The sequence below is a fragment of the Arachis stenosperma genome, chromosome 6 (assembly GCF_014773155.1).
Source record: "Arachis stenosperma cultivar V10309 chromosome 6, arast.V10309.gnm1.PFL2, whole genome shotgun sequence".
Taxonomy (NCBI): domain Eukaryota; kingdom Viridiplantae; phylum Streptophyta; class Magnoliopsida; order Fabales; family Fabaceae; genus Arachis; species Arachis stenosperma.
The window spans coordinates 33,901,031-33,926,005 of record NC_080382.1 but is presented as its reverse complement, the minus strand read 5'-3'; the positions used below and the strand labels follow the sequence as shown (position 1 = coordinate 33,926,005).

General features: G+C 39.2%; 1 non-coding gene across 1 annotated transcript; it reads left to right on the top strand.

Annotated features, from left to right (window-relative positions):
- The first annotated feature begins 1,589 nt into the window (after window positions 1–1,589).
- LOC130938622 (small nucleolar RNA R71) lies at window positions 1,590–1,697 on the top strand. The gene has a single exon (XR_009069781.1). It is a non-coding gene; the product is annotated as a small nucleolar RNA R71 (small nucleolar RNA).
- The last annotated feature ends 23,278 nt before the right edge of the window (window positions 1,698–24,975 follow it).

The following is a 24,975-nucleotide window of genomic DNA, read 5'->3' as shown; positions in this document are numbered from 1 at the left end:
AACACCAAACTTAGAATTTGACTGTGGAGGCTCTGTTTGACTCTGTTTTGAGAGAAGCTCTTCATGCTTCCTCTCCATGGTTACAGAGGGATATCCTTGAGCCTTAAACACAAAGGATTCTTCATTCACTTGAATGATCAACTCTCCTCTGTCAACATCAATCACAGCCTTTGCTGTGGCTAGGAAGGGTCTGCCAAGGATGATGGATTCATCCATGCACTTCCCAGTCTCTAGGACTATGAAATCAGTAGGGATGTAATGGTCTTCAACCTTTACCAGAACATCCTCTACAAGTCCATAAGCTTTTTTCTCGAATTGTCTGCCATCTCTAGTGAGATTCTTGCAGCTTGTACCTCAAAGATCCCTAGTTTCTCCATTACAGAGAGAGGCATGAGGTTTATGCTTGACCCTAGGTCACACAGAGCCTTCTCGAAGGTCATGGTGCCTAATGTGCAAGGTATTGAGAACTTCCCAGGGTCCTGTCTCTTTTGAGGTAATCTCTGCCTAGTCAAGTCATCCAGTTCTTTGGTGAGCAAAGGGGGTTCATCCTCCCAAGTCTCATTACCAAATAACATGTCATTGAGCTTCATGATTGCTCCAAGGTACTTAGCAACTTTCTCTTTAGTGACATCTTCGTCCTCTTCAGAGAAAGAATACTCATCAGAGCTCATGAATGGCAGAAGTAAATCCAATGGAATCTCCATGGTCTCAGTGTGAGCCTCAGATTCCCATGGTTCCTCATTAGGGAACTCATTGGAAGCCAGTGGACGTCCATTGAGATCCTCCTCAGTGGCAATCACTGCCTCTTCCTCCTCTCCAATTTTGGCCATGTTGATGGCCTTACACTCTCCTTTTGGATTCCCTTCTGTATTGCTTGGAAGAGTACTATGAGGGAGTTCAGTAACTTTTTTACTCAGCTGACCCACTTGTGCCTCCAAGTTTCTAATGGAGGACCTTGTTTCAGTCATGAAACTTTGAGTGGTTTTGATTAGATCAGAGACCATGGTTGCTAAGTCAGAGTGGCTCTGCTTAGAATTCTCTGTCTGTTGCTGAGAAGATGATGGAAAAGGCTTGCCATTGCTAAACCTGTTTCCTCCACAATTATTCCTGTTGAAACCTTGTTGAGGTCTCTGTTGATCCTTCCATGAGAGATTTGGATGATTTCTCCATGAAGGATTATAGGTGTTTCCATAGGGTTCTCCTATGTAATTAACCTCTTCCATTGAAGGGTTCTCAGGATCATAAGCTTCTTCTTCAGATGAAGTGTCCTTAGTACTGCCTGGTGCAGCTTGCATTCCAGACAGACTTTGAGAAATCATATTGACTTGCTGAGTCAATATTTTGTTCTGAGCCAATATGGCATTCAGAGTATCAATCTCAAGAACTCCTTTCTTCTGATTCGTCCCATTGTTCACAGGATTCCTTTCAGAAGTGTACATGAATTGGTTATTTACAACAATTTCAATGAGTTCTTGAGCTTCTGTAGGCGTCTTCTTTAGATGAATAGATCCTCCAGCAGAGCTATCCAATGACATCTTGGACAGTTTAGACAGACCATCATAGAAGATACCTATGATGCTCCATTCAGAAAGCATGTCAGAAGGACACCTTCTGATCAATTGTTTGTATCTTTCCCAAGCTTCATAGAGGGATTCACCTTCCTTCTGTCTGAAGGTTTGGACTTCCACTCTAAGCTTACTCAATTTTTGAGGTGGAAAGAACTTTGCCAAAAAGGCATTGACTAGCTTTTCCCAAGAGTTCAGGCTTTCTTTAGGTTTTGAGTCCAACCATATCCTAGCTCTATCTCTTACAGCAAAAGGGAATAGCATAAGTCTATAGACCTCAGGGTCAACCCCATTGGTCTTGACAGTGTCACAGATTTGCAAGAATTCAGCTAAAAACTGATGAGGATCTTCCAATGGAAGTCCATGGAACTTGCAATTCTGTTGCATTAGAGAAACTAATTGAGGCTTAAGCTCAAAGTTGTTTGCTCCAATGGCAGGGATAGAGATGCTTCTCCCATGGATGTCGGGAGTAGGTGCAGTAAAGTCACCCAGCACCTTCCTTGCGTTGTTGGCATTGTTGTTGTTTTCGGCTGCCATATCTTCTTCTTGTTTGAAGATTTCTGTTAGGTCCTCTACAGAGAGTAGTGCTATAGCTTCTCTTAGCTTTCGCTTCAAGGTCCTTTCAGGTTCAGGGTCATCCTCAACAAGAATGCTTTTGTCTTTGCTCCTACTCATATGAAAGAGAAGAGAACAAGAAAGTATGGAATTCTCTATGTCACAGTATAAAGATTCCTTGAGGTGTCAGAGGAAAAGAAGAATAGAAGGAGGAGGTAGAAGAATTCGAACTTATCAAGAGGGATAAAGTTCGAATTGTGCATTGAGGAGGAGTGTTAGTCCATAAATAGAAGGATGTGAGAAGATGGGAAGAAATTTTTCGAAAATTAAAGTGAATTAATTAAAAGAAATTTTAAGAAATGGTAAATGATTTTCGAAAAATAAGATTGGGAAAGAAATAAAGTGATTTTTGAAAAAGATTTTGAAATTAGAAATCAAAAAGATATGATTGAAAAATTAATTTTGAAAAAAATGTGATAAAAAGATATGATTGAAAAGATATAGTTTTAAAAAGATATGATTGAGAAGATATGATTTGAAAAACAAGATTTGATTTTGAAAATTAATGACTTGGCTAACAAGAAATTTAAAAGATATGATTCAGACATTAAACCTTTCTCAACAGAAAAGGCAACATACTTGAAATGTTGAATCAAATCATTAATTATTAGCAAGTATTTTTGAAAAGTGGAAAGAAATTGATTTTGAAAATATATGATTGAAAAGATATGATTTGAAAAAGATTTGATTTTGAAAAATTATGAAAACTTGAAAAAAATTTGAATTAAAAACAAAATCTTCCCTCTTGTGCCATCCTGGCGTTAAACGCCCAGAATGGTATACATTCTGGCGTTTAACGCCCAAAATGCTACCCTTTTGGGCGTTAAACACCCAGCCAGGTACCCTGGCTGGCGTTTAAATGCCAGTTTTCCTTCTTCACTGGGCGTTTTGAACGCCCAACTTTTTCTGTGTAATTCCTCTGCTGTATGTTATGAATCTTCAATTCTTTGTATTATTGATTTGAAAAGACACAAATTAAAAAAAATGTTGAATTTTTAATGATGAGGAATAATCAAAATGCCACTAAGATCAAATAAACAATGCATGCAAGACACCAAACTTAGAAGTTTGTATATTACTGACACTAACAAATTGAGAATGCATATGAGAAACAACAAAACACTCAAGACAAGAGAACTTAAAGATCAGAGCAAGGAAATCATCAAGAACAACTTGAAGATCAATGAAGAACATAATGCATGTAATTTTCGAAAATTAGAAGACTAAAAACATGCAATGGACACCAAACTTAAAATTAGACACTAGACTCAAACAAGAAACATAAAAATATTTTTGATTTTAACATTTTATAATTTTTTTGGATTTTTCGAAAATTGAGTGGAAAAGAAAATAAGGATATCAAAATTCTTAATAAGAATTCCAGGAATCATGCAATGTTAGTCTAAAGCTTCAGTCTAAAAAGATTAGACATGGCTAGCCAAGCTTCAGCAGGACATTACATTCAAGAGCTAAATTGATGAGAATCAATCAGCTTTGGTGATGATAAGAACATCACCTTGAAACACTAAAATTCATTCTTAAGAACTCTGAAGAACAAAATAAAATTACCTAATCTAAGCAACAAGATGAACCATCAGTTGTCCAAACTCGAACAATCCCCGGCAACGGCACCAAAAACTTGGTGCACGAAATTGTGATCATCAATGGCGCCATCAACATGGTACGCTCAATTACAATCTCAACTCTTTATCACAACTTCGCACAACTAACCAGCAAGTGCACTGGGTCGTCCAAGTAATAAACCTTACGCGAGTAAGGGTCGATCCCACGGAGATTATTGGTATGAAGCAAGCTATGGTCATCTTGTAAATCTCAGTCAGGCGGATTCAAATGGTTATGGAGGATTAATGATTAAAAGATAAATAAGACATAAAATAAAGATAGAGATACTTATGTAATTCATTGGTGAGAATTTCAGATAAGCGTATGGAGATGCTTTGTCCCTTCCGTCTCTCTGCTTTCCTACTGTCTTCATCCAATCCTTCTTACTCCTTTCCATGGCAAGCTGTATGTTGGGCATCACCGTTGTCAGTGGCTACAGTCCTGTTGATGAGCGGATAATTTGTACGCTTTTTGGCATTATTTTTAGTATATTTTTAGTATATTTTAGTTAGTTTTTATTATATTCTTATTAGTTTTTAGTTAAAATTCACTTTTCTGGACTTTACTATGAGTTTGTGTGTTTTTCTGTGATTTCAGGTATTTTCTGGCTGAAATCGAGGGTCCTGAGCAAAAATCTGATTCAGAGGCTAAAAAGGACTGCAGATGCTGTTAGATTCTGACCTCCCTGCACTCGAAGTGGATTTTCTAGAGCTACAGAAACCCAAATGGCGCGCTCTCAACGGCGTTGAAAAGTAGACATCCTGGGCTTTCCAGTAATGTTTAATAGTCCATACTTTGCCCGAGATTTGATGGCCCAAACCGGCGTTGCAAATCAGCTTTAGAATTCCCGGCGTTTAACGTTGGAACTGGCATAAAAATTGGAGTTAAACGCCCAAACTGGCACAAAAGCTGGCGTTTAAATCCAAGAAGAGTCTCTACACGAAAATGCTTCAATGCTCAGCCCAAGCACACACCAAGTGGGCCCGGAAGTGGATTTTTCTGTCATTTACTCATTTCTGTAAACCCTAGGTTACTAGTTCACTATTAATAGGATCTTTTGACATTGTATCTCTACCTCATGACACTTTACACGTTTCTCATTGTATCTTCTACAGCATGAGTCTCTAAACCCCATGGTTGGGGGTGAGGAGCTCTGCTGTGTCTTGATGGATTAATGCAATTACTACTGTTTTTCATTCAATCATGCTTGCTTCCATTCTAAGATATCACTTGTTCCTAAACCTGATGAATGTGATGATCTGTGACACTCATCATCATTCTCAACTATGAACGTGTGCCTGAAAACCACCTCCGTTCTACCTTAGATTGAGTAGATATCTCTTGGATTCCTTAATCAGAATCTTCGTGGTATAAGCTAGAATTGATGGCGGCATTCAAGAGAATCCGGAAAGTCTAAACCTTGTCTGTGGTATTCTGAGTAGGATTCAAGGATTGAATGACTGTGACGAGCTTCAAACTCCTGAGGGCTGGGCGTTGGTGACAGACGCAAAAGAATCACTGGATTCTATTCCAACCTGATTGAGAACCGACAGATGATTAGCCGTGCTGTGACAGAGCGCGTTGAACATTTTCACTGAGAGGATGGGAGGTAGCCATTGACAACGGTGAAATCCTACATACAGCTTGCCATGGAAGGAGCCTTGCGAGTTTGAAGAAGACAGTAGGAAAGCAGAGGTTCAGAAGACAGAGCATCTCCAAAACCTCAACCTGTTCCCCATTACTGCAAAACAAGTACTTAATTCATGTTCTTTTACTTTTTACAATCAACCCTGATAATTATTGATATCCTGACTAAGAGTTACAAGATAACCATAGCTTGCTTCAAGCCGACACTCTCCGTGGGATCGACCCTTACTCACGTAAGGTATTACTTGAACGACCCAGTGCACTTGCTGGTTAGTTGTGCGCCGTTGCAAAAGTGTGATTGCTGGTTTATCTTGTTGCTTAGATTAGGACTGTTTTATTTTTGTTGGTTTAGAGTCTTTTATTTGACTTTAGTTTCATATTTTAAGTTTGGTGTCTTCCTTGTGTTTTCCTTTAAGTTTTCGAAAATTTGTGTTTGATTTTCTAAAAATTTTAGGTTTGGTGTCTTTTGTGCTTTTATTCACTTAAAAATTTTTCAAAAATTTGTTCTTGGTGTTCATCTTGACCTTCAAAGTGTTCTTGGTGTTCATCTTGATATTCAAAGTTTTCTTGTTTGTTCTCTTTGTTTTGATCTAAAATTTTTAAGTTTAGTGTCTTTTTGTTGTTTTTCTCTTTCCTCATTAAAATTTAAAAATCAAAAAAATATCCTTTCCTTATTTTACTCATAATTTTCGAAATTTTGCATTAATTTAGTCAAAGATTTTTAAAATCATATCTTTTTTTTAGTCAAGTCAAAATTCTAATCTCAAAAATTGATCTTCTCAAATCTTTTTCAAAAATCAAATCTTTTTAATTGCAATCATATTTTCAATCATATCTTTTTAATTGCTAATTCCAAAATCTTTTTAATTAACTAATTGATTTAGTTTTCAATTTGCTTTGATCTTATTTTCTTTCAGTTTTCAAAATTTTATTTATTTTCCATTTATTTTATTTTTTTTCGGTCACTTTTAATAAAAAAAAATTTACTTTACTTGTGAATTCATATCATATTCCCTTTCTCCATCATGGACCTAAGTGGAATTGAACAGTCCAAAAGGACTCTGGGGTCATATGCTAACCCCATTACAGTTGCATATGGGAGTAGCATCTGTATACCTCCCATTAAAGCAAGCAGCTTTAAGCTAAATCCTCAACTCATTATCATTGTGCAGCAAAATTGCCAGTATTCCGGTCTTTCACAAGAAGAACCTACTGAGTTTCTGGCATAATTCTTATAACTTGCTGACACAGTACGTGATAAAGAGGTGGATCAGGATGTCTACAGATTATTACTGTTTCCATTTGCTGTAAAAGATCAAGCTAAGAGGTGGTTGAATAACCAACCTACAGCAAGCATAAAGAAATGGAAACAGTTATCAGACAAATTCCTGAATCAATTTTACCCTCCAAAAAGGATGACACAGCTAAGGCTTGACATCCAAGGCTTTAAACAAGAGGATAATGAATCTCTTTATAATGCCTGGGAGAGGTATAGAGGTATGCTAAGAAAATGCCCCTCTGAAATGTTTTCAGAGTGGGTACAGTTAGACATCTTCTACCATGGGCTTACAGAAAAAGCTCAGATGTCTCTAGACCACTCAGCTGGTGGATCTATACATATGAGGAAGACGATTGAGGAGGCTCAAGAGCTTATAGATACTGTTGCTAGAAATTAACATTTGTACTCTAGCAATGAGTTCTCCACAAAAGAAGAAGTTATGGCAGTAGCCACTGATCCTAATCCTCAAGAACAGATGATTGAGCTTAATCAGCAATTACACCTGATGACAAAACAGTTAGCAGAATTTAAAGAGATGCTCCAAGAAACTAAAATTGCTAACAAGAACATAGAATCACAGTTGAATCAGGCAAAACAGCAGCTATCTAAACAGATAACAGAAGAATGCCAAGCAGTTCAACTGAGGAGCGGGAAAACATTGAATAACACTGCTCAAAGTAGCAAAAAGCCAATAAAGGAACAATTGACAGAGGATAGCCAAACCACTATCCAAAATCCCTCTGAGGACAGTAAGAGCTCAGAGAGGAATACTCTTGGCGTTCAAACGCCAGAAAAGGGGGGAAAGCTGGCGTTAAACGCCCATTCCCTACCCAGTTCTGGCGTTCAAACGCCAGAAAAGGGGGAAAAGTTGGCGTTAAACGCCCATTTTCCACCCAATCCTGGCATTCAAACGCCAATGGGGAATCAGACACCTGAGAGTGCTGATAGTAACTGGTGGACGAAATTGTGATCACATACTCTTTGTATTTGTATGAAATTTAATAATTGGCTCTATTTGAAGTCACAACTCCGTTCAACTAACCAGCAGGTGCACTGGGTCATCCAAGTAATACCTTACGTGAGTAAGGGTCGATCCCACGGAGATTGTTGGTATGAAGCAAGCTATGGTCATCTTGTAAATCCCAGTTAAGTGGACTTATAAAGTCAAATGTGATTAGATTGGATAAATAAAGATAAATAAAATAAAAAGGGATAGAAATACTTATGTAAATCAATAGTGGGAATTTCAGATAGGCATATGGAGATGCTGTACTCCTCTTGGATCTTTACCTTCTTATTGCATTCATCCAATCCTTCTTACTCCTTTCCATGGCAAGCTGTATGTAGGGCATCACCGTTGTCAATGGCTACATCCCATCCTCTCAGTGAAAACGTTCCTATGCTCTGTCACAGCACGGCTAATCATCTGTCGGTTCTCAATCAAATTGGAATAGAATCCCTTGATTCTTTTGCGTTTGTCATCACGCCCAGCCTTCAGGAGTTTGAAGCTCGTCACAGTCATTCAATCCCAGAATCCTACTCGGAATACCATAGACAAGTTTTAGACTTTCCGGATCCTCATGAATGCCGCCATCTATCTAGCTTATACCACGAAGATTCTGTTGGGGAATCTAAGAGATATGTGCCCGGCCTAGAGTAGAACGGAAGTGGTTGTCAGTCACGCGTGTTCATAGGTGAGAATGATGATGAGTGTCACGGATCATCACATTCATCAAAGTTAAGTGTAACGTATATCTTGGAATAAGAATAAAAGAGAATTGAATAGAAAGTAATAGTAATTGTATTGAAACTTGAGGTACAGCAGAGCTCCACACCCTTAATCTATGGTGTGCAGAAACTCCACCACTGAAAATACATAAGTGAAAGGTTCAGGCATGGCCGAATGGCCAGCCCCCATAATCTGAGAACTAATCGTCCCAAGATGTCTAATACACTAGTAAAAAGTCCTATTTATAATAAACTAGCTACTAGAGTTTACATGAGTAAGTAATTGATGCATAAATCCACTTCCGGGGCCCACTTGGTGTATGTTTGGGCTAAGCTTGGTCTATCCACGAGCTGAGGCTTTTATTGGAGTTGAACTCCAAGTTATAACGTGTTTTGGGCGTTCAACTCCGGATCATGACGTGTTTCTGGCGTTTAACTCTAGACAGCAGCATGTACTTGGCGTTCAACACCAAGTTACATCGTCAATTTCCGAATAAAGTATGAACTATTATATATTGCTGGAAAGCTCTGGATGTCTACTTTCCAACGCCGTTGAGAGCGCGCCAATTGAAATTCTGTAGCTCCAGAAAATCCATTTCGAGTGCAGGGAGGTCAGATTCCAACAGCATCAGCAGTCCTTTTGTCAGCCTTTTTCAGAGTTTTGCTCAAGTCCCTCAATTTCAGCCAGAAATTACCTGAAATCACAGAAAAATACACAAACTCATAGTAAAGTCCAGAAATGTGAATTTAACATAAAATCTAATGAAAACATCCCTAAAAGTAGCTTAAACTTAGTAAAAACTACCTAAAAATAATGCCAAAAAGCGTATAAATTATCCGCTCATCTGTAACCCCTCTAAAAAGGCTTCTCCAACCACTTCTGTAAGGAATAAACCTGCAGCAACTAAGGTTAAAGAATATAAAGCCAAGATGCCTTATCCTCAGAAACTCCGCCAAGCGGAGCAGGATAAGCAATTTGCCCGCTTTGCAGACTACCTAGGGACTCTTGAAATAAAGATTCCGTTTGCAGAGGCACTTGAGCAAATACCTTCTTATGCTAAGTTCATGAAAGAGATCTTAAGTCATAAGAAGGATTGGAGAGAAACTGAAAAAGTATTTCTCACTGAAGAATGCAGTGCAGTCATTCTGAAAAGCTTACCAGAAAAGCTTCAAGATCCAGGAAGCTTTATGATACCATGCACATTAGAAGGTGCTTGCACCAAGACAGCCCTGTGTGACCTTGGAGCAAGCATCAATCTAATACCTGCATCCACTATCAGAAAGCTTGGGTTGACTGAAGAAGTCAAACCAACCCGGATATGCCTCCAACTTGCTGATGGCTCCATTAAATATCCATCAGGCATAATTGAGGACATGATTGTCAAGGTTGGGCCATTCGCCTTTCCAACTGACTTTGTAGTGCTGGAAATGGAGGAGCACAAGAGTGCAACTCTCATTCTAGGAAGACCTTTCCTAGCAACTGGACGAACTCTCATTGATGTACAAAAAGGGGAAGTAACCCTGAGAGTTAATGAGGATGAGTTCAAGTTGAATGTTGTCAAAGCTATGCAGCATCCAGACACATCAAATGACTGCATGAGCGCTGATATTATTGACTCTTTGGTGGAGGAGGTCAATATGACTGAAAGTCTTGAATCATAGCTAAAGGACATCTTTAAAGATGTTCAGCCTGATCTGGAGGAACTAAAGGAAATAAAAAAATTCTGAAAATTCCTCAAGAAGAAGATAAGCCTCCTAAACCGGAGCTCAAGCCACTACCACCATCCCTGAAATATGCATTTCTGGGAGAAAGTAACACTTTTCCAGTGATCATAAGCTCTGCTTTAAATCCATAGGAAGAGGAAGCACTAATTCAAGTGCTAAGAACACACAAGACAGCTCTTGGGTGGTCCATAAGTGATCTTAAGGGCATTAGCCCAGCAAGATGCATGCACAAGATCCTATTGGAGGATGATGCTAAGCCAGTGGTTCAACCACAAAGGCGGCTAAATCCAGCCATGAAGGAGGTGGTGCAGAAAGAGGTCACTAAGTTACTAGAGGCTGGGATTATTTATCCTATTTCTGATAGCCCCTGGGTGAGCCCTGTCCACGTTGTCCCCAAGAAGGGAGGCATAACAGTGGTTCATAATGAAAAGAATGAACTGGTTCCTACAAGAACAGTTACAGGGTGGCGTATGTGTATTGACTACAGAAGGCTCAACACAGCCACCAGGAAGGATCATTTTCCTTTACCATTCATAGACCAGATGCTAGAGAGACTGGCAGGTCATGAATATTACTGCTTTTTGGATGGATATTCAGGTTACAACCAAATTGCAGTAGATCCTCAGGACCAAGGGAAAACAGCATTTACATGTCCTTCTGGAGTATTTGCCTACAGAAGGATGCCTTTTGGTCTGTGCAATGCACCTGCAACCTTTCAAAGGTGCATGCTCTCTATCTTCTCAGATATGGTAGAGAAATTTCTGGAAGTCTTCATGGATGACTTTTCAGTATTTGGAGACTCATTCAGCTCCTGCCTTAACCATCTAGCACTTGTTCTGAAAAGATGCCAAGAGACCAACCTAGTTTTAAACTGGGAAAAATGTCACTTCATGGTGACTGAAGGAATTGTCCTTGGGCATAAAATTTTGAACAAAGGAATAGAGGTGGATCAAGCTAAGGTGGAGGTAATTGAAAAATTACCACCACCTGCCAATGTTAAGGCAATCAGAAGCTTTCTGGGTCATGCAGGATTCTACAGAAGGTTTATAAAGGATTTTTCAAAAATTGCCAAACCTCTGAGTAATCTGCTAGCTGCTGACACTCCATTTATCTTTGATAATGAGTGTCTGCAGGCGTTTGAGACTCTGAAAGCTAAGCTGGTCACAGCACCAGTCATCTCTGCACCAAACTGGACATTACCATTTGAACTAATGTGTGATGCCAGTGACCATGCCATTGGTGTAATTTTGGGACAAAGGCATGGTAAGCTTCTGCACGTCATTTATTACGGCAGCCGTATTCTAAATGATGCACAGAAGAACTACACAACCACAGAAAAGGAATTACTTGCAGTGGTTTATGCCCTTGACAAGTTCAGATCTTATTTAGTAGGATCAAAAGTGATTGTGTACACTAACCATGCTGCTCTTAAATATCTACTCACAAAGCAGGATTCAAAACCCAGGCTCATAAGATGGGTGTTGCTTCTGCAGGAGTTTGATATAGAAATAAGAGACAGAAAAGGGACAGAGAATCAAGTAGCTGATCACCTGTCCCGGATAGAACCAGTAGCAGGAGCATCTCTCCCTCCTACTGAGATCTCTGAAGCCTTTCCGGATGAGCAATTATTTGCTATTCAGGAAGCTCCGTGGCTTGCAGACAGTGCAAACTATAAGACTCAAGGTTCTCCTTCTGTAACCATGGAGAGGAAGCATGAAAAGCTTCTCTCAAAATAGAGTCAAATAGATCCCCCACAGTCAAACTCTAAGTTTGGTGTTGGGAGGTCACAACCAAACTCTAAGTTTGGTGTTGGAGAGGTTCCAACATTGCTCTGAACATCTGTGAGGCTCCATGAGAGCCCACTATCAAGCTACTGACATTAAAGAAGCGCTTGTTGGGAGGAAACCCAATGTTATATTTATTATTTTCCTTTGTGATTTTATGTTTTCTATAGGTTGATGATCATGGAAGGTCACAAAATCAATTGAAAAAGCAGAAACAGAATGAAAAATAGAAAGAAAAATAGCTCACCCTGGAGGAAAACCTTGCTGGCATTTAAACGCCAGTAAGGGCAGCAAATGGGCGTTTAACGCCCAGTCTGGCACCATTTTGGGCGATTAACGCCAGAAAGGGGCACCAGACTGGCGTTAAACGCCAGGAATGGGCACCAAGCTGGCGTTAAACGCCAGAAATGGGCACCAGCCCGGCGTTTAACGCCAGGATTGGCAGTAGGAGCATTTTTGCTCGCCACTTGGTGCAGGGATGAATTATCCTTGACACCTCAGGATCTGTGGACCCCACAGGATCCCCACCTACCCCACCACTCTCTCTCTACTTTCTTCTTTTGCTCGAGGACGAGCAAACCTTCTAAGTTTGGTGTGGTAAAAGCGTTGCTTTTTGTTTCTCCATAACCATTTTTGGCATCTAAGGCCGGAGAAACCTCTAGAAAGAGGAAAGGGAAGGCAAAAGCTTCCACCTCAGAGCCATGGGAGATGGAGAGATTCATCTCAAGGAATGCACTTTCCTCCACAAAACTATTGGGAGCAAATCAACACCTCCCTAGGAGAATTGAGTTCCAACATGGGACAACTAAGGGTGGAGTACCAAGAACATTCCATCCTCCTCCATGAAATTAAAGAAGATCATAGAATCATGAGAGAGGAGCAACAAAAGCAAGGAAGAGACATTGAGGAGCTCAAGCACTCCATAAGATCTTCAAGAGGAAGAATAAGCCACCATCACTAAGGTGGACCCGTTCTTTAATTTTCTTGTTCTTTATTTTCTTGTTTTTCGAATTTCATGCTTATGTTTATCCATGTTTGTGTCTTGTGATCATTAGTGTCTTAGTGTCTATGCCTTAAAGTTATGAATGTCCTATGAATCCATCACCTTTCTTAAATGAAAAATGTTCTTAATTGAAAAAGAGAAGAATTGCATGAATTTTGAATTTTATAACAGATTAATTATTTTGATGTGGTGGCAATACTTTTGTTTTCTGAATGTATGCTTAAACAGTGCATATGTCTTTCGAATTTGTTGTTCATGATTGGTTGGCTCTTGAAAGAATGATGAAAAAGGAGACATGTTACTGAGGATCTGAAAAATCATAAAAATGATTCTTGAAGCAAGAAAAATCAGTGAATACAAAAAAAAAGAGAAAAAGAGAAAAAAACGAAAAAAAAAGGGAGAAAGAAAAAAAAAGAAAGAAAAAGAAAGAAATAAAGTTGTGATCCAAGGCAAAAAGAGTGTGCTTAAGAACCCTGGACACCTCTAATTGGGGACTCTAGCAAAGCTGAGTCACAATCTGAAAAGGTTCACCCAATTATGTGTCTGTGGCATGTATGTATCCGGTGGTAATACTGGAAGACAGAGTGCTTTGGGCCACGGCCAAGACTCATAAAGTAGCTGTGTTCAAGAATCATCATACTTAACTAGGAGAATCAATAACACTATCTGGATTCTGAGTTCCTATAGAAGCCAATCATTCTGAATTTCAAAGGATAGAGTGAGATGCCAAAAATGTTCAGAGGCAAAAAGCTAAAAGCCCCGCTCATTTAATTAATACTGATCTTCATAGATGTTTTTGGAATTCATTGCATATTCTCTTCTTTTTATCTTATTTGATTTTCAGTTGCTTGGGGACAAGCAACAATTCAAGTTTGGTGTTGTGATGAGCGGATAATTTGTACGCTTTTTGGCATTGTTTTTAGTATGTTTTTAGTATATTTTAGTTAGTTTTTATTATATTCTTATTAGTTTTTAGTTAAAATTCACTTTTCTGGACTTTACTATGAGTTTGTGTGTTTTTCTGTGATTTCAGGTATTTTCTGGCTGAAATCGAGGGTCCTGAGCAAAAATCTGATTCAGAGGCTGAAAAGGACTGCAGATGCTGTTGGATTCTGACCTCCCTGCACTCGAAGTGGATTTTCTGGAGCTACAGAAGCCCAATTGGCGCGCTCTCAACGGCGTTGGAAAGTAGACATCCTGGGCTTTCCAGCAATGTATAATAGTTCATACTTTGCCCGAGATTTGATGGCCCAAACCGGCGTTGCAAATCAGCTTTAGAATTCCCGGCGTTTAACGCTGGAACTAGCATAAAAATTGGAGTTAAACGCCCAAACTGGCACAAAAGCTGGCGTTTAACTCCAAGAAGAGTCTCTACATGAAAATGCTTCAATGCTCAGCCCAAGCACACACCAAGTGGGCCCAGAAGTGGATTTTTCTGTCATTTACTCATTTCTGTAAACCCTAGGTTACTAGTTCACTATTAATAGGATCTTTTGACATTGTATCTCTACCTCATGACACTTTACACGTTTCTCATTGTATCTTCTACAGCATGAGTCTCTAAACCCCATGGTTGGGGGTGAGGAGCTCTGCTGTGTCTTGATGGATTAATGCAATTACTACTGTTTTTCATTCAATCATGCTTGCTTCCATTCTAAGATATCACTTGTTCCTAAACCTGATGAATGTGATGATCCGTGACACTCATTATCATTCTCAACTATGAACGTGTGCCTGACAACCACCTCTGTTCTACCTTAGATTGAGTAGATATCTCTTGGATTCCTTAATCAGAATCTTCGTGGTATAAGCTAGAATTGATGGTGGCATTCAAGAGAATCCGGAAGGTCTAAACCTTGTCTGTGGTATTCTGAGTAGGATTCAAGGATTGAATGACTGTGACGAGCTTCAAACTCCTGAGGGCTGGGTGTTAGTGACAGACGCAAAAGAATCACTGGATTCTATTCCAACCTGATTGAGTACCGACAGATGATTAGCCGTGCTGTGACAGAGCGCGTTGAACATTTTCACTGAGAGGATGGGAGGTAGCCATTGACAACGGTGAAACCCTACATGCAGCTTGCCATGGAAGGAGCCTTGCGTGTTTGAAGAAGAAGACAGTAGGAAAGCAGAGGTTCAGAAGACAGAGCATCTCCAAAACCTCAACCTGTTCCCCATTACTGCAAAACAAGTACTTAATTCATGTTCTTTTGCTTTTTACAATCAACCCTGATAATTATTGATATCCTGACTAAGAGTTACAAGATAACCATAGCTTGCTTCAAGCCGACAATCTTCGTGGGATCGACCCTTACTCACGTAAGGTATTACTTGGACGACCCAGTGCACTTGCTGGTTAGTTGTGCGGGATTGCAAAAGTGTGATTGCAATTTCGTGCACCACCTGTCCTCTCAGTGAAAATGTTCAACGCGCTCTGTCACAGCACGGCTAATCATCTGTCGGTTCTCAATCAAGTTGGAATAGAATCCAGTGATTCTTTTGCGTCTGTCACTAACGCCCAGCCTTCAGGAGTTTGAAGCTCGTCACAGTCATTCAATCCTTGAATCCTACTCAGAATACCACAGACAAGGTTTAGACCTTCCGGATTCTCTTGAATGCCGCCATCAATTCTAGCTTATACCACGAAGATTCCAATTAAGGGATCCAAGAGATAAACATTCAAGCCTTATTTGCATGTAGAATGGAAGTGGTTGTCAGGCACGCGTTCATAAGTGAGAATGATGATGAGCATCACATAATCATCACATTCATCATGTTCTTGGGTGCAAATGAATATCTTAGAACAAGAATAAGCTGAATTGAATAGAAGAACAATAGTAATTGCATTAATACTCGAGGTACAGCAGAGCTCCACACCTTAATCCATGGTGTGTAGAAACTCCACCATTGAAAATACATAAGTGATAATGGTGATCATTGGCTTCGGCCCCAGAGAGGGAACCAGAAGAACCAAGATGAAAATACAATAGCAAAAGGTCTTATTTATAGAAAACTAGTAGCTTAGGGTTTACAGAAATGAGTAAATGACATAAAAATCCACTTCCAGGCCCACTTGGTGTGTGCTTGGGCTGAGCATTGAAGCTTCCATGTGTAGAGACTTTTCTTGCAGTTAAACGCCAGCTTTTGTGCCAGTTTGGGCGTTTAACTCCCACTTCTATGCCAGTTCCGGCGTTTAACGCCGGGCAATCTTGAGCTGATTTGGAACGCCGGTTTGGGCCATCAAATCTCGGACAAAGTATGGACTATTATATATTTCTGGAAAGCCTAGAATGTCTAATTTCCAACACAATTAAGAGCGCGCCAATTGGGATTCTGTAGCTCCAGAAAATCCACTTCGAGTGCTGGGAGGTCAGAATCCAACAGCATCTGCAGTCCTTTTCAGCCTCTGAATCAGATTTTTGCTCAGGTCCCTCAATTTCAGCCAGAAAATACCTGAAATCACAGAAAAACACACAAACTCATAGTAAAGTCCAGAAAAGTGAATTTTAGATAAAAACTAATAAAAATATAATAAAAACTAACTAAAACATACTAAAAACATACTAAAAACAATGCCAAAAAGCGTATAAATTATCCGCTCATCAAGATGCTAAGAAAATGCCCCTCTGAAATGTTTTCAGAGTGGGTGCAGTTAGACATCTTCTACTATGGGCTTACAGAAAGAGCTCAGATTTCTCTAGACCACTCAGCTGGTGGATCTATACACGTGAGAAAGACAATAGAAGAAGCTCAAGAGTTCATTGATACAGTTGCCAGAAATCAGCATCTGTACCTAAGCAGTGAACCTTCCATGAAAGAAGAGGTTAAAACAGTAACTGCTGAACTGAGTCCTACAGAACAAGTTACTGAATTCAATCAGCAACTGGATTTTCTAACAAAACAGCTAGCCGAATTCAAGGAAATACTATAAGAAACAAGAATGGCTAATATGAATATGGAAGTACAGTTGAAGCAAATAGAATAGCAGTTATCAAAACAGATAATAGAAGAGTGCCAAACAGTTCAATTAAGAAGTGGGAAAACATTAAAAACCTCACTTCAAGATAGCAGGAAGCCAAGAAATGAGCAAACTAACCAAAATCCCTCTGAGGACAGTAAGATCCCAGAGAGGAATAATTCTGGCGCTCAAACACCAGAGAATGGGTGGAAAGCTGGCGTTGAACGCCCAAACCATGCTCAGTTCTGGCGTTCAACGCCAGAAACAAGCAAGGATTTGGCGTTGAACGCCTAAAGGGAGCACAGTTCTGGCGTTTAGACGCCAGAAACAAGTAAGGAATTAGCGTCTAACGCCACTCCAGCTTCCACCCCTTGCATTCAAATGCCAGTGGGAGATCAGACACATACAAGTACTGATAATAACCCATCTAAAAAGGCTTCTCAACCCACATCTGTAGGCAATAAACCTGCAGCAACTAAGGTTGAGGAATACAAAACCAAAATGCCTTATCCTCAGAAACTCCGCCAAGCAGAACAGGATAAGCAATTTGCCCGCTTTGCAAACTATCTCAGGACTCTTGAAATAAAGATTATGTTTGCAGAGGCACTTGAGCAAATACCCTCTTATGCTAAGTTCATGAAAGAGATCTTAAGTCATAAGAAGGATTGGAGGGAAACTGAAAAAGTTTACCTCACTGAAGAATGCAGTGCAGTCATTCTGAAAAGCTTACCTGAGAAGCTTAAAGATCCCGGAAGCTTTATGATACCATGCACATTAGAGGGTACTTGTACCAAGCAAGCTCTATGTGATCTTGGGGCAAGTATCAACTGATGGTGTTTTTGCGGAAAACGAATTTCCAACACAAAAATCCAACCGGCAAGTGTACCGGGTCGCATCAAGTAATAATAACTCACTTAGAGTGAGGTCGATCCCACAGGGATTGATGGATCAAGCAATTTTAGTGGGTGATTAGTTTAGTCAAGCTAACATTGAAGTGATATTGTGTGAAGTGTAGCCAACCGAATTGTAAATGACAGAAAATTTAAAGTTGCAGAAAGTAAAGTTGCAAGTAACTTAAATAACAAGAAAGTAAAATAACTGAAACTTAAATTGCAAGAAAAGTAAATTGCATGAAAAGTAAAGGGGTTGGGGTGCTGGAAATTAAAATTCAACAAGAAAATGTAAAGAGCAATCAAGCAGAGAACTAGAATATGAAATGGGATGCAGCAGATTTAAAACAGAAGAGTAAAAATGCTTGCAGAATTGAAAACAGAAAGCGATGCTTAATTTGCAGCAATTTAAAAGAATGTTGAAGATCTCAGGGAATCAATGAGACTAGAAAACAATTCTAGATCTCAATCCCTTCCTTGATTCAACAGAAAACAAGTTTGTAGAAGAAAGAAGAAATGAAGCAGCAAATGAAAACTCAAATTCAACTATCAATTCTCTGAAATTATGCAGAAGAATAACAAGAGAGATCTTAGACCAAGAGGGAAACAGAATTCCTTCACTCTCAATCCCAGATTTAAGACAAAAAAAATAAAGAAAAGAGCTCTCCTACAAAGATGGAATTGATGCATTTATATAGGCAACAAAATGAAAAATGAAAATGAAATTAAAACAAATTACAAAAATGAAAATCCTAATTTAATTGATCCATGTGCCTTTGAGTCATGTTGAGTGGGCTTTGCTTGCCTTGGATTTGAGGGAGAATGGGTCTTGGATGGCCTTGATTCAATTTGGTGAGGAATGGAATTAAATTGAATTTTGGTTGATTTTGGCCCATATGCTCCCAGGAGGCTGCCCTGCCCTTGTGGCGGGCAGGGCAGAAAAATGAAGCTTGGTGCGAGAATTGGTGCGTGTTGGTGCAGCCTTGTGCGAGCTTGGCGCGGCAAAATTTTCCTTGGTGTGTATGATGCTGCCCTGCCTGCGCCAAGGGCAAGGCAGGAAAGGTTTGGTGCGCCAGGGACGTGAGTTGGTGCGCGCGCTTGGTGCTTGGCTTCCTAGAGGTCTTGTGTTCGAAACTTGGTGGAGGAAGTTGTTGCAATTTTTCCTTGAATTTTTATGAATAAAACACGACATTGCCCTCCAAGAGGGCATTCTGCCCTCCTTGAGGGCAGACTTCCTTGGTTTCCTTGTGTCTCCCTCTTCGAGCCTTGATGGAAGCATTTTGGTGTATTTTCGCTTATTTTTGGCCCTTAAAGATGCCTCTCGTTCCTGCCTCAATTGTACGCCAAATATGGATTGCTATATATCGTTGGAAAGCTCTGAATGTCAGCTTTCCAACGCAACTGGAAGCACATCAATTGGACGTCTGTAGCTCAAGTTATAGCCCTTTGAAGGAGGCATGGTCATGTTGTGAGCGCCCAGATTTTACCTTAGCGAAATTCTTGCTTCCAATCCTCAATGTGCATCACGATTCTGCCCTTGGCAAGGGCAGGGCAGTGTGCGTGCTGGCTGCTTCCTTCCTTGATTTGGTCATGGGCCACGCTTTTAAAAGCGTGGCCTAAGGCTCCAAAGTGTACCCCAACTTCAAAGTGTACCCCAAAGCTCTTTTTTTCTCCTTTTTTTGTGCTTCTTTGCTTCTTTTTCTTCTTATTTCCTACAAGATTTATAAAATTAAAATATCAAGAAAATATATCATTTAAGTACAAAAAGCATTCAATATTTAAGCACAAATCATCAATTTCTTGTATGAAAAAGCATAGAAAATGGGTATATGATGACATGTCATCACAACACCAAACTTAATTCTTGCTTGTCCCCAAGCAAGAAAAGAATCATGCAATAAAGATTGACAATCCAAGGTAAGAAGAATAGCAACTCAATGTTCATGGCAAGCTAGTTTTCTATGCATGCTACAATTACAAAAGAGATGTAAATGATTGATGCTTCTATCTAGCTTATTTTATGAAATCTTTTTCTTATAATTCTTCCTTGAAACAAGCTTGATGATTTTTTTTTCTCCTTTTGGGTGCTTTGCCCCATGAGTTAATAACAAAGCTACGACTTCTAAATGCTTTGTTTTCAAGTATTACCACTTGATACATAAGCACCACAAGCATTTAATTAGAGGACTTCATTAAGCTCATTTTTCTTTTCTTTTCTTGACTCTCTAATCATTGATGCTCAGAGCCTTGAGCTTTGAGGGAGTGCTTTTGCACTTGAGCCTAGCCTTGACTTCTAAATGTTTTGTTTTCAAGCATTTGGCTTGATACATAAACACCACAAGCACTTAGCAAATAAATTGCCATTGGTACTCAGAGCCTTCAGCTTTCTCATTCTTTCCCTTTTTCTTTTCTTGCTTTAATTGTATTTGCTTCTTCAAGGTTTTCATGATCAAAAGATTTCACATAATGTACTAGATGAAAACTTCAATTAAATAAAATCTAATGCAATTGAGCAACAATCAAACATACTAGCTTTCCAATACTTGTATGCACATGCTAAATTCTTCTTTAATTCCTTGTTTGTTTATGATCATGATGCTTTTTTTCTTTTGAATTTACAAAACTCAAGTTGGTAGTCATAATGTCACAACAACATATTTCAAATCAAATTCAAGCTATGCTTAGTCATACCACACATGTATACAGAAAATATAAAGACAATCATGCAATTTAAAGTGTTAGAAACAAATGAGAGGAAAAGGAACTTTACAACCTTGTAGTCCATCTTCTCTATTGTTGTCATTTTCCTCCCATTCTTCTCCTTCCCATACCAAATCAGAATGCTTGCTCTTCCTCAAGCAACAATTAGAACAATGGTGGTGGGGTCTAAAATGGATCATGAATGTCTTACACAAAAGGATGTCAGTAGCATATGTGTTTAGGCAAGCAAGATTAAGATAACAATCAAGGCACAGAGAAATAAAAACACTATGATTGCAAACATAAGATGGTGTGCATGATACATTGCATAAAAAAAATATAAGTGGCACACCAAACTTAGTGTGACACTTTCACTTGGAATTGATGCAAGTATCTTGTAAGGATTGGAACCAAATTTTGTTGCATAGCAACACCAAACTTAGAATACAACCATATGTCAATTTATTTGAATTAAAACTAAACAAAAGAAACTGTTATATGTTAAATATAATCACCAAGCCAAGAATATGTCATGAATAAGGATCTCTTGGTGATATATTAACAAAAACAGTTAAGAAGCAAAATAAGTGGAAGTATTAAAAATAAAGAAGTAACTAAAGTAAACAGAATAATAAAGTGTCAAACCAAAAGAAAAACAACACTACAAAGGCCTTATGATTATGCAGACAAGTGGTGTTGCTTAATGAATTGCATAGAAAATTAAGTGGCACACCAAACTTAGAATCTTAGTGTGTCACTTCCATTTTTGATTTGATGCAATCATCCAAAAAGATTAAAAACAAGTTGTTGCAAGACAACACCAAACTTAGAATGTAACCATATGCCCATTTATTGAATTTAAACAAAGTAAAGAACGAAGACAAAGCAGAGAAGAAATGTTACCTACGGTTGGGTTACCTCCCAACAAGTGCTCTTTTAGTGTCATTAGCTTGACATGTTGTTATTCACTTTCTTCCTCTTCTTCCAATTGGTTAAGAGGAATGACTTCAAGGGGGGAGAAGTTTCAGCTTTTGTCCCCTTTCTTGGTTTCCTCTCAGCAAGCTTCCTTTTGAATTTTGCTTGATTGAGCTTGCTTTTAGGGACAGGCTTGGTGCTTTTGTTAGTTGCCTTCACTTCTTGGATGTCAAGACATGGTTGCTGTGTGATTTTTGGAGTTTGATCTTCATCCAGAGCCTTTTGAATTGGTGGTTCAATGAGCTTTTTCTCTTTGCACTTCTCTGCTTCACTTGAGTGTGACTCCTCTTGAATGTCTTTCTCACTTTCTTGCTCTTCCACTTCCTCTCTTGCACTCAACATTTGCTTTAATAGCTCTTTCATGGAGGAGGTTTGTTGATCTTCCCAAGCTTTCTTCATCTCCTCTTCATACCTTTCAATCATGGATTCAAGTGTTGAGGCATTTTGGTCCAGGGAAGTTTGTGAGATTTGTGAGTTGTCATGTTCCCTTGTCATCTCAAGTGCAGTTTCATTTTCAACCACCTCATTCTTCATTGAAAGTTCACTTGATGCAGTGGCCTCCTTATCTTGCTCTTCCACTTTCTCCTTCACATCCATCAATTGGCCTTCATTTTCCTTGCTCAGTGGTTCTACGCTCCTCCTTGTTTGCTCTAAGGGGCCATTCATCTTCTTGAAGATGATTTCTTTCCAGGATTGGGGTTGTGTGTATCTTTCCACGAGTTTTTTATGTATTTCAATGGCTTGAAGGTAATCCTCATCAGGTGGTTCAAGAGATGAAGGTTGAGAGTAATAATAATCAAGTGATGAAGAACTTTCAAATGAGAAACTGGGATGTGAGGGTGGATGCTCTTCCATTCCTTGGTGATACTCCCAGCCACCATTAGAGTAATGACTTGAATCATTTTGTGGTGGTGGGAAATATCCCATATGATTTTCTTGCTCATCTTGTGTCTCTGAAGCAAATCTCCATGAGTTGGAGTGCTCAGAATGTGTATTCTCTTGGTGATATTCCCAGCCATCATTAGATATTGGTGATGGTGGATGATATCCCATAAAATTTTGTTTGACCATAAGATGAGTTGAACTCCATTTGTATTTTGTAAACATCAATGAAATTTGAAATTCATGTCACAGAGAAAGAATTTCTTAGTGAGGCAATAACTCAAACACCTTGGTTTCACTTTAAAGCAGAGAACAAAAATAAAAAAAATGCTTGATCTAGACTTCTCACCCACTTAATCATTGTTGATCTAATCAATCCCCGGCAACGGCGCCAAAAACTTGATGGTGTTTTTGCGGAAAACGAATTTCCAACACAAAAATCCAACCGGCAAGTGTACCGGGTCGCATCAAGTAATAATAACTCACTTAGAGTGAGGTCGATCCCACAGGGATTGATGGATCAAGCAATTTTAGTGGGTGATTAGTTTAGTCAAGCTAACATTGAAGTGATATTGTGTGAAGTGTAGCCAACCGAATTGTAAATGACAGAAAATTTAAAGTTGCAGAAAGTAAAGTTGCAAGTAACTTAAATAACAAGAAAGTAAAATAACTGAAACTTAAATTGCAAGAAAAGTAAATTGCATGAAAAGTAAAGGGGTTGGGGTGCTGGAAATTAAAATTCAACAAGAAAATGTAAAGAGCAATCAAGCAGAGAACTAGAATATGAAATGGGATGCAGCAGATTTAAAACAGAAGAGTAAAAATGCTTGCAGAATTGAAAACAGAAAGCGATGCTTAATTTGCAGCAATTTAAAAGAATGTTGAAGATCTCAGGGAATCAATGAGACTAGAAAACAATTCTAGATCTCAATCCCTTCCTTGATTCAACAGAAAACAAGTTTGTAGAAGAAAGAAGAAATGAAGCAGCAAATGAAAACTCAAATTCAACTATCAATTCTCTGAAATTATGCAGAAGAATAACAAGAGAGATCTTAGACCAAGAGGGAAACAGAATTCCTTCACTCTCAATCCCAGATTTAAGACAAAAAAAAATAAAGAAAAGAGCTCTCCTACAAAGATGGAATTGATGCCTTTATATAGGCAACAAAATGAAAAATGAAAATGAAATTAAAATAAATTACAAAAATGAAAATCCTAATTTAATTGATCCATGTGCCTTTGAGTCATGTTGAGTGGGCTTTGCTTGCCTTGGATTTGAGGGAGAATGGGTCTTGGATGGCCTTGATTCAATTTGGTGAGGAATGGAATTAAACTGAATTTTGGTTGATTTTGGCCCATATGCTCCCAGGAGGCTGCCCTGCCCTTGTGGCGGGCAGGGCAGAAAAATGAAGCTTGGTGCGAGAATTGGTGCGTGTTGGTGCAGCCTTGTGCGAGCTTGGCGCGGCAAAATTTTCCTTGGTGTGTATGATGCTGCCCTGCCTGCGCCAAGGGCAAGGCAGGAAAGGTTTGGTGCGCCAGGGACGTGAGTTGGTGCGCGCGCTTGGTGCTTGGCTTCCTAGAGGTCTTGTGTTCGAAACTTGGTGGAGGAAGTTGTTGCAATTTTTCCTTGAATTTTTATGAATAAAACACGACATTGCCCTCCAAGAGGGCATTCTGCCCTCCTTGAGGGCAGACTTCCTTGGTTTCCTTGTGTCTCCCTCTTCGAGCCTTGATGGAAGCATTTTGGTGTATTTTCGCTTATTTTTGGCCCTTAAAGATGCCTCTCGTTCCTGCCTCAATTGTACGCCAAATATGGATTGCTATATATCGTTGGAAAGCTCTGAATGTCAGCTTTCCAACGCAACTGGAAGCACATCAATTGGACGTCTGTAGCTCAAGTTATAGCCCTTTGAAGGAGGCATGGTCATGTTGTGAGCGCCCAGATTTTACCTTAGCGAAATTCTTGCTTCCAATCCTCAATGTGCATCACGATTCTGCCCTTGGCAAGGGCAGGGCAGTGTGCGTGCTGGCTGCTTCCTTCCTTGATTTGGTCATGGGCCACGCTTTTAAAAGCGTGGCCTAAGGCTCCAAAGTGTACCCCAACTTCAAAGTGTACCCCAAAGCTCTTTTTTTCTCCTTTTTTTGTGCTTCTTTGCTTCTTTTTCTTCTTATTTCCTACAAGATTTATAAAATTAAAATATCAAGAAAATATATCATTTAAGTACAAAAAGCATTCAATATTTAAGCACAAATCATCAATTTCTTGTATGAAAAAGCATAGAAAATGGGTATATGATGACATGTCATCACAACACCAAACTTAATTCTTGCTTGTCCCCAAGCAAGAAAAGAATCATGCAATAAAGATTGACAATCCAAGGTAAGAAGAATAGCAACTCAATGTTCATGGCAAGCTAGTTTTCTATGCATGCTACAATTACAAAAGAGATGTAAATGATTGATGCTTCTATCTAGCTTATTTTATGAAATCTTTTTCTTATAATTCTTCCTTGAAACAAGCTTGATGATTTTTTTTTCTCCTTTTGGGTGCTTTGCCCCATGAGTTAATAACAAAGCTACGACTTCTAAATGCTTTGTTTT